Consider the following 8032-nt stretch of genomic DNA (forward strand, 5'->3'; position numbering starts at 1 on the left):
GGCTTGAAAACAAGCCTTATGAAGAACAGTTGAGGGAGCTGGGTATGTTTAGCCTAGAAGAGAAGAGACTGAGAGGAGATATGATGGCTGCCTTCAAATATCTAAAAGCTGTCACACGGAGGATGGAGCAAGCTTATTTTCTCCTGCTCCAGAGAGTAGGACCTGAACCAGTAGATTCCAGTTACAAGAAAGGAGATTCCGACTAAATATCAGGAAGAACGTTCTGACAGTAAGAACTGTTCAACAGTGGAATGGTCTACCTCAGGACGTTGTGGACTCTCCTTCCTTAGAGGTTTTAACAAACAGAGGTTGGATGGCCAGTTGTCATGGATGCTTTAATTGAGATTGCTGCATTGCAGGGGGTTGGGCTAGATGACCCTTTCAGCTTTACAATCCTATGATTCCCTACCTGTCAATTTAATGATCTCTCTTCTAACAAGCCCCCTTGGTACTTACAATCTACTAATGAGACTTCACCAAATTGGCACCCATGAGCAGCATGCCAGTTTTGTTATTCCTCCTTCTCTGTTATGCTTCTTGAGGCCTGTCAAGTCCTTCTTGTGTTTTCATATACTGAGTCTGCTAACATGCTTTTCTACACCCCATATCTGATATCTTTTGCCTTGCTTGCACTGTTTTTATAAAATTTTATGGTTTGATTTTTGTAGTTATTTGGAAAACTTTATATTGAAAGTTGGCTAAAAATAAATTCAATCAATACAACTAGATTTTTCTTTCTTTTTAAAAAAACGTAAACAATTTATTAAATCTATATACATGAGCATATATTCCAAATGGTGCGCTCTGCTAAGTGCTCAAAGAAGAGCTTCTGTACATAATAATTCATAAATATTGCATGGTAGGAATTTTCAATTTTGACCACAGTGAATTGACCCAAGTCAAGAGAGGGAAAAAAAAAAGTTAATATCGCCCCAAGTGGAAATAACACAAAACAAAGATATGAAAAGGATATCCTATGTGAGATTTAATTAAATTAATTCTGGAAGAACTGCAGTACAGTGGTACCTCAGGTTACATACGCTTCAGGCTACATATGCTTCAGGTTACACACTCTGCTAACCCAGAAATAGTGCTTCAGGTTAAGAACTTTGCTTCAGGATTAGAACAGAAATTGTGCTCTGGCGACGCGGCAGCAGCAGGAGGCCCCATTAGCTAAAGTGGTGCTTCAGGTTAAGAACAGTTTCAGGTTAAGAACGGACCTCTGGAATGAATTAAGTACTTAACCTGAGGTACCACTGTACACTGTACTGTATATGGAGTCTAGGCAGTTTGCAGGGAAGTTCTTAATATATGTTTTTAAACATAGCAATTTAAAAGGTCAAAATTTGATCAGACTCAGGGAATGGGGATCCACTTTCATCAAAGTAAAACCAGACTTCTGGCAGAGCACATTGACTTTTCTGGATGGCATTTTTTGAACTACAGGTTGAAAGAAAGCCAAGAAGTGCTGAAGAAGAATAAGTGTAAGAAGAAGAGATCTGCCTAGGATGTTAGTAGCAATAATTCAAGATACTGGTGATAGAAAATAAATTTTGCCTGGGTTGTGTTTTAACACTAAATAGCACATTATAGCCTTGGATCAGTGTACTCTAATTCCTTATACATGTTGAAAATATTAACTATATGGTTATACCAACTGGGATTTCATAGATAGGTCCTACAAAGTGATCAAGTAGTCTAAAGAATAAATGCGAGACAGAATGTTGTCTACGTAATTTCCAGACAACCTGCTTATTGGCCATTCAACATGGTGAGTTTGTACACAATTTGTGGGCAGGTTAGATAACCCAGGAATGCTATTTATTGAGCATTCATTCTGATTCATCTGTGGGAAGGCTAAAAGACATCACATCAAGGACATGTTATCTCACTTCCCAGTGCATCTTCCCCATCACTTTCCTTATTGCAAACAACAACAACAACAACAACAACAACAACAATGTTTTGGGGGATAGTGATAGTGGATTTGTTGTGCAAGAGTTCCAAATCAGCTTTTATTGTGCATCTGGAATTGTCTGGTATGTGGCTAAATTTCCCCCTGAAAACAGCAGTAGGCTGGAAGCCCCCTAACCTTCCCCTTCAGAACCTGTAAGCTATGTTCATCCTTCAGTCTTTTATTAAGTAGAATATTTGTGTCTTTGCATTGGAGTGTCTCCTGCTGACACCTTTTCCAGATATATCTGGTTCTGCTCTTTAGGGATATACTGGAATATAGCTTAAACTCTGGATCTTTCCATATCACATTTTTGTTTGCAAAGAAGGACATCTGTTTGCCATTTGTTCCGCACCATCTGCACAGTGCTCAGGGTTCTGCATCTTTTGCAGGAATATCACTTTTAGTGGTCTCAAAACATGAGATTTTGTCACTGAGAAACTGCTATCTCATGCTGTATTTCTGAAAGACATTTATTGCATGTTTCAGGAATTAAATGCTTCCATCTTTCCCCAATAAAGTTTCCATGTTGAAATTTTGCACAAACCACATGGAGGACACAAAATATGGCTTCTAGGTTTGGCAAAAAATTAATTGGGCCATAAACGTCAGATTTGTTTATTATATCTGTATGTTTTGCCTAAAGAAAAACCAATATATAAATCATTTCCCACAGGATAGTCTCTATAAACCAGAGTTGCTTGAAATAACACTGGTGCTACAAAGGTTAAGGATAGAATTATTTTTAAACCAAAAGGTAAAACATAGGTTCTTGTGTTTGACTTTCCAAATCCCCTATAAATCCATGATTGGTCTGTTTTCCAAGCCCTTTCCTCTGGACAATCTGTGTATAAGGAGAGGTATAAAATTACTTTCCATATAACTTCACTCTCAGAACTAGGTTGCCTAATAATTGCGCAATCCTGGATCACTTCAACCTGATAGCCACAAGCATAAGTGCTTTGATTTCAAAATACGTCTCCACTATTCTTTCCAGAAAGACACGGAACGGGTTGATCCACAAATTAGTGAAGATGGGTAATTACATTTAAAAGCCATTTAATCCCACTCTGTCTTCTGAACAGATTTACAGACTGTACCTATTAATTTAAGAAAGAGATCTGGATCAGCAGTATGTATGGTTATTATGTCCAGGTGTTATATGGCAGGCATCAAAATGCAACAAGAGCTGCAATTCTAAACACACTTACTCGTAGGACTTACTTCTGAGCAAACATAGGATGCACTGAGCAAACATAGGATCCCCCCCCCCATTGCCATTTGTTCCAATCTATCACTATAGAGCAGGTTTTCCCTTGGAAAAGTGCAGGGCATGGGGGAAACCATTTGGACTAGCGGAAAACCACTTGGACCCATGCTTTCTAGGCACAAGTGGAAATGTGGGCAAGCCCTATGTGGGAAAAGTGCAGTTTCAAATATGGAATACAGTGGTACCTCAGGTTAAGAACTTAATTCGTTCTGGAGGTCCGTTCTTAACCTGAAACCATTCTTAACCTGAGGTACCACTTTAGCTAATGGGGCCTCCCACTGCTGCTGTGCTACCATTGTGCAGTTTCTGTTCTCATCCTGAGGTAAAGTTCTTAACCTGAGGTACTACTTCCAGGTTAGCGGAGTCGGTAACCCGAAGTGTTTGTAACCTGAGGTGTTTGTAACCCGAGGTACCACTGTACACAGGAGTCCTTTCCAGTCGTTCCAAGGATGTGTGAAGCCTTCATAAAGTATGGAGGGGACACATGAGGGAGCACACTGGCCCTGCACCCAATGACCTCTTCCACTTGTCCCAACTTTCCCCCAAACAGCAAGGTTCCTGTTTAATTAGATCTATAACCAAAGACAATTTTACCAGAGCACAGTAACAACAATGCCCTATCACACATTTAAACAATCCTCAGGTTGGAGTATGGGCGTTCTAATGACAGCTAGGAATATAACTATGATTGCAGAAGGTAAGGTATGTTTTCTAAGCTCATCTGATGCCTTTTTTGGATTCTTTATGATGCCAAGCAAAGTCAAGACCTTTCTTTTCTTCCCCCCAACATCTTAGGAACCCTGTTCTTTTAATAGATTTTAATGCTCTGGTTTTAAAGAGCCAGCTGTGCTTGCTTTTATTGATTTTATTTCTGCTGTGGTGTGTGCTATTTTGTAGCTGTATTTTCATTGCATTTTAATATTTTTTATGGATTGCTACCCAGAGTAATTTGATTATTGGACAGTATAGAAACATAGTTAATAAATGCAGTAAAATGAATAGTATAATTAGAAGGGATCAATAGATCACACACGCTTTGTGAAGATGTAGCTCTGAGAAGGGGCTTAAAATTCTTTAAATAAATAAATAAACCCAACATCTTTCCTAAAACAGCATTGTTACTGGCACATACCTCTTTATGCATTCGTTGGAAATTTCCATGGAAGTTACTTCTTTTTGTAATTTGTTCCTCTGATGACTTGCTCCCACAATCTGGAAAGTTTTCCTAATTTTAAAAATGATTTTACCTTCTGTAGACAAAAGCCATTTTTCTTTTCCTACTGAGGGTGAGCTCTAGCTTTTCCTGAGTGTATGCAACTTAAACTATTGGAAATTTCTACAGATTGCTACAGATAAGAAGAGGTTTGGTTCATGGTAGTGCACAGATAGATGTAAAATCAAAGTAAATGGAAGTTGTATATTTATTTGATGAAAGTGATAAAAATGTTTCCCTCTTGAGTTGTCAAGTTCACAAATGCACGCATAGATTCCTCATATGGCTACACTTTAATAACCATCCCTTTTTCCTGTTCCACATGGCTCTAATAAATAACTCATTCTCAAATAATATATTATCCTCATAAAAAGGAGAGCTTTTTAACGTAAACCCAACCCCTTTGCTTTCAGACTTCTGCTTTGTGGTTAATCATTAGTCCAGCATTCATTTTTCATGGCTGTGGTCTCAACAATAAACCTGCAAGGAAATAAACAGAATAATTAATATGATATCTGAAAATAAGCACGACTTTAAGAGAGTTCACTGGCAACAGCTGAAGACAGCTTGCTCTGTTTTTTTTTTTTTTTACATCTAAAGGCTATTTCTTCAAACAAAGTTGTTCACATGGTCAAACAAAATGAATGATGAATGGGACTGGGGTGTGAGGCTCATATGTCAGCTCTTTTGTGTAAATAGTAAACAGCTGCACCAAACGTCTTGTTCCTTGAAAGGCAATAATTGCTAGCTCAAGGTTAAGATCCCTGAAAAAGACCATTTCGGTTACCTCAGGACTGTGAAATCCCATTCTCTGGGTGTCTACTAACACATAGAGTCATGTGTTAAGTTATGTGATATTGACAAAGTGGGCCTTAGAGCCCATCTAGGAACTGTCATTAATAAAGCTGGATCTTTAGCAGGAAGCTGAATCCAATAATGGCTTTGACTAACATGGCATTCTCCAGTTTGATCAACATGTGCTCCATCTTGCTGCCTACAGTTGTCTTCTTTGACAAAGGTTGTTTCTGAGATCACATCCATGCTTTTACAACCATGTAGGAAAGCTGTAGGAAATAGCTTGGGAGCAATCAGAAGTACTTATTCAGTAGGGTGAACTGTGCAGAAAGTTTAAGGACATAAGAGCATACCATGGCCATGCCAAAGAGATACCATGCCAGGATGTTGGTCCATCAAGTTCAGTATTGTCTACATGGAATGATGGTAGCTCTCCAGAGTTTCAGACATGGGTCTCTCCCACACCTACCTGGAGATGCCAGGGATTGAACCTGGAACCTTCTGCTTGCAATGCAGGTATACTACCACTTAATTACTGCCCTTCCCCAGTGGTGGATTGGAAGTACTACAGATCAAGAGCACCTCGGTCATGGGGCTTTCCCCAAAGAATCATGGGAACGAAAGTTTGGTGAGAATGCTGATTCTCTGACAGAGATCTCTAACAGAGATCTCCAGCTCCCTCTGCAGAGCTACTGCAGCTCCTTGCATAACCTGGAGAAAGACTGTGACTATTTAACCAGCCTCCAGTTAATATAAATATCAGTGAAATTTTGAAATTACGGGCTGTAAGGAAATGCATACATACCATTGAGCAGATGGTTGAATCTGTCTGCCTGGCCCGCCGAAGGCTTCCAGTGAATCCACAGGGGACGTGATCTTGTTTATTGCACTTATCTAGCTGTGTTTTAAATGTAATGGAACTTCTGGCAACTGAGAATTAGGAGGCTCAGAGAAGTCTATGCAAATAAGCTGTCAAAGTAGGCTCAAACTATGTGTATTTGTTGAAACACGTCCCATTATTTTTAAGCTTGGGCATAATCAAGATCTGTATCTGAATGAAAACTTTTGGGGAAGATGATAGGATCTTGGCAGAAAGGCAGCTGTCACTGTGGATTGCTTGCAGGGCTTTGGTTGTACCGATCATTCTATTTTGGTGCTGTGCAAATTGGATGCATCTTCCCACAGCCCCGGGATCAGATGGGAGACATATGACATGAAAAGAAATGCCTACAGAACTGACATTACAGGGGTGTATCTCATAGGAGCACAATGAACTCATTTGGATCATTGCAATGGACTGCATTTTGGGCTGCTTTTAAAAATTGCCCAGAAACTTCAGCTGGTCCAGTAGAGGACAGCAAGATTGTTAATGGGGGACTGCATGATTTGAATGGATGACACCAGTGTTTTATTCTCTGTACTGACTCCCAGTTAGGGATGGGGGAGGAATTTGGTTCAGCCCACATTTTATAGCAAACTTACACAATTCACAATTTCTGAGATACTAGGTGAACTGAGATGCACATATCCTTCACAATTTGCACTTCTCTGAATTTTGTGGTGTAGTTTTCCAACCTCAAAATGTGTATATTAGGGGTGAGCTCCTATTGCTCTGTTCCAGCTCCTGCCAACTTAGCAGTTCGAAAGCATACCAGTGCAAGTAGATAAATAGGTATGGCTGTGGTGGGAAGGTAAATGGCGTTTCCAGGCACTCTGGTTTCCATCATGGTGTTCCGTTGCACCAGAAGCGGTTTACTCATGCTGGCCACATGACCCAGAAAACTGTCTGTGGACGAATGCCGGCTCCCTTGGCCTGAAAACAAGATGAGCGCCGCAATCCCGTAGTTGCCTTTGACTGGACTTAACTGTCCAGGGGTCCTTTACCTTTACCTTTTTACTTACATTAGGTGAAATAAAATTGCACTTAAATGTGAAAATGACATTAAAATGCATTGTATTAGGATAATTCCTTGCTACCACTTATGCATTGGGTAAAATTGAATACAAAAGTGTTTATATTAGGAGAAATGCACACAAAAATGCTAATTTCCTCTCCTTAAGGACTTAAAAATAAACAAATTCACAAACTAATGCTGAAAGATAGCAAACTGCACTTGAGATTGGGAAAAAAATGATACTGTCAGATTCTTCCATTCCTACTCTCTGTCCATTTCCAGACCTAATCAGAACCTTTAATTAATTGGAATCAAGGATCCAGAGTGAGGTGAATGCCTCAGACAAGTGATTTTGGGTGTCATGAAAGGGCTGCAAATTACTATTTAATTTATTACTGTAGCGTGTTTACTCCCACACAGAGACTCTTGCAGGATTTTCTGTTATAGGTGCCAAGAATAATTTGGCTAGGTTTGGGTATTATGACTTTGACTGGGGTTTTTCCTGTATTTCTGCTTCAGGCAGCAAAATCTCTTGGGCTGGCCCTGGGCCCACTAGAACAGTGAATCTGGCCCACTGATTTGCTATTGCTTGGATAACTCATGACGAAGCTGTTATCTCTGTGTTGCCTTTGCATTGTTTCCAGACACAGAAGGAGGCAATCAGGCACTGGAGAGATGGAGAGCAGCTATGAGAATAGACAGTGGTACCTGAAAGCATACCTTGTCAAAAATCCTCCTTTTTTGTGCTTTTGCATGAAACAGGAATCAGGAGTGAGATGTGTTTCCAGTTTGCCTGCTTCTTTTGCAATAGGTGGAAAGAGGAGGTGCTGGAGGAAGATGTGTTTGGACACATTTGTGCTGGAAATTCCAGTGGTTGACTTCCAAACACTTGCATCAGTTGAAGA

General features: G+C 39.9%; 1 long non-coding RNA gene across 1 annotated transcript; it reads right to left on the reverse strand.

Annotated features, from left to right (window-relative positions):
- Positions 1-797: 797 nt before the first annotated feature.
- LOC310853101 lies at positions 798-6179 on the reverse strand. Its single transcript, XR_014568536.1, has 4 exons — positions 6038-6179; positions 4357-4917; positions 1258-2798; positions 798-1009 (listed from the first exon to the last, which is right to left on the reverse strand). It is a non-coding gene; the product is annotated as an uncharacterized lncRNA (long non-coding RNA).
- Positions 6180-8032: the final 1853 nt, after the last annotated feature.

This window comes from Podarcis gaigeae (assembly GCF_964106915.1).
Source record: "Podarcis gaigeae genome assembly, chromosome: 9".
NCBI classification, from domain to species: domain Eukaryota; kingdom Metazoa; phylum Chordata; class Lepidosauria; order Squamata; family Lacertidae; genus Podarcis; species Podarcis gaigeae.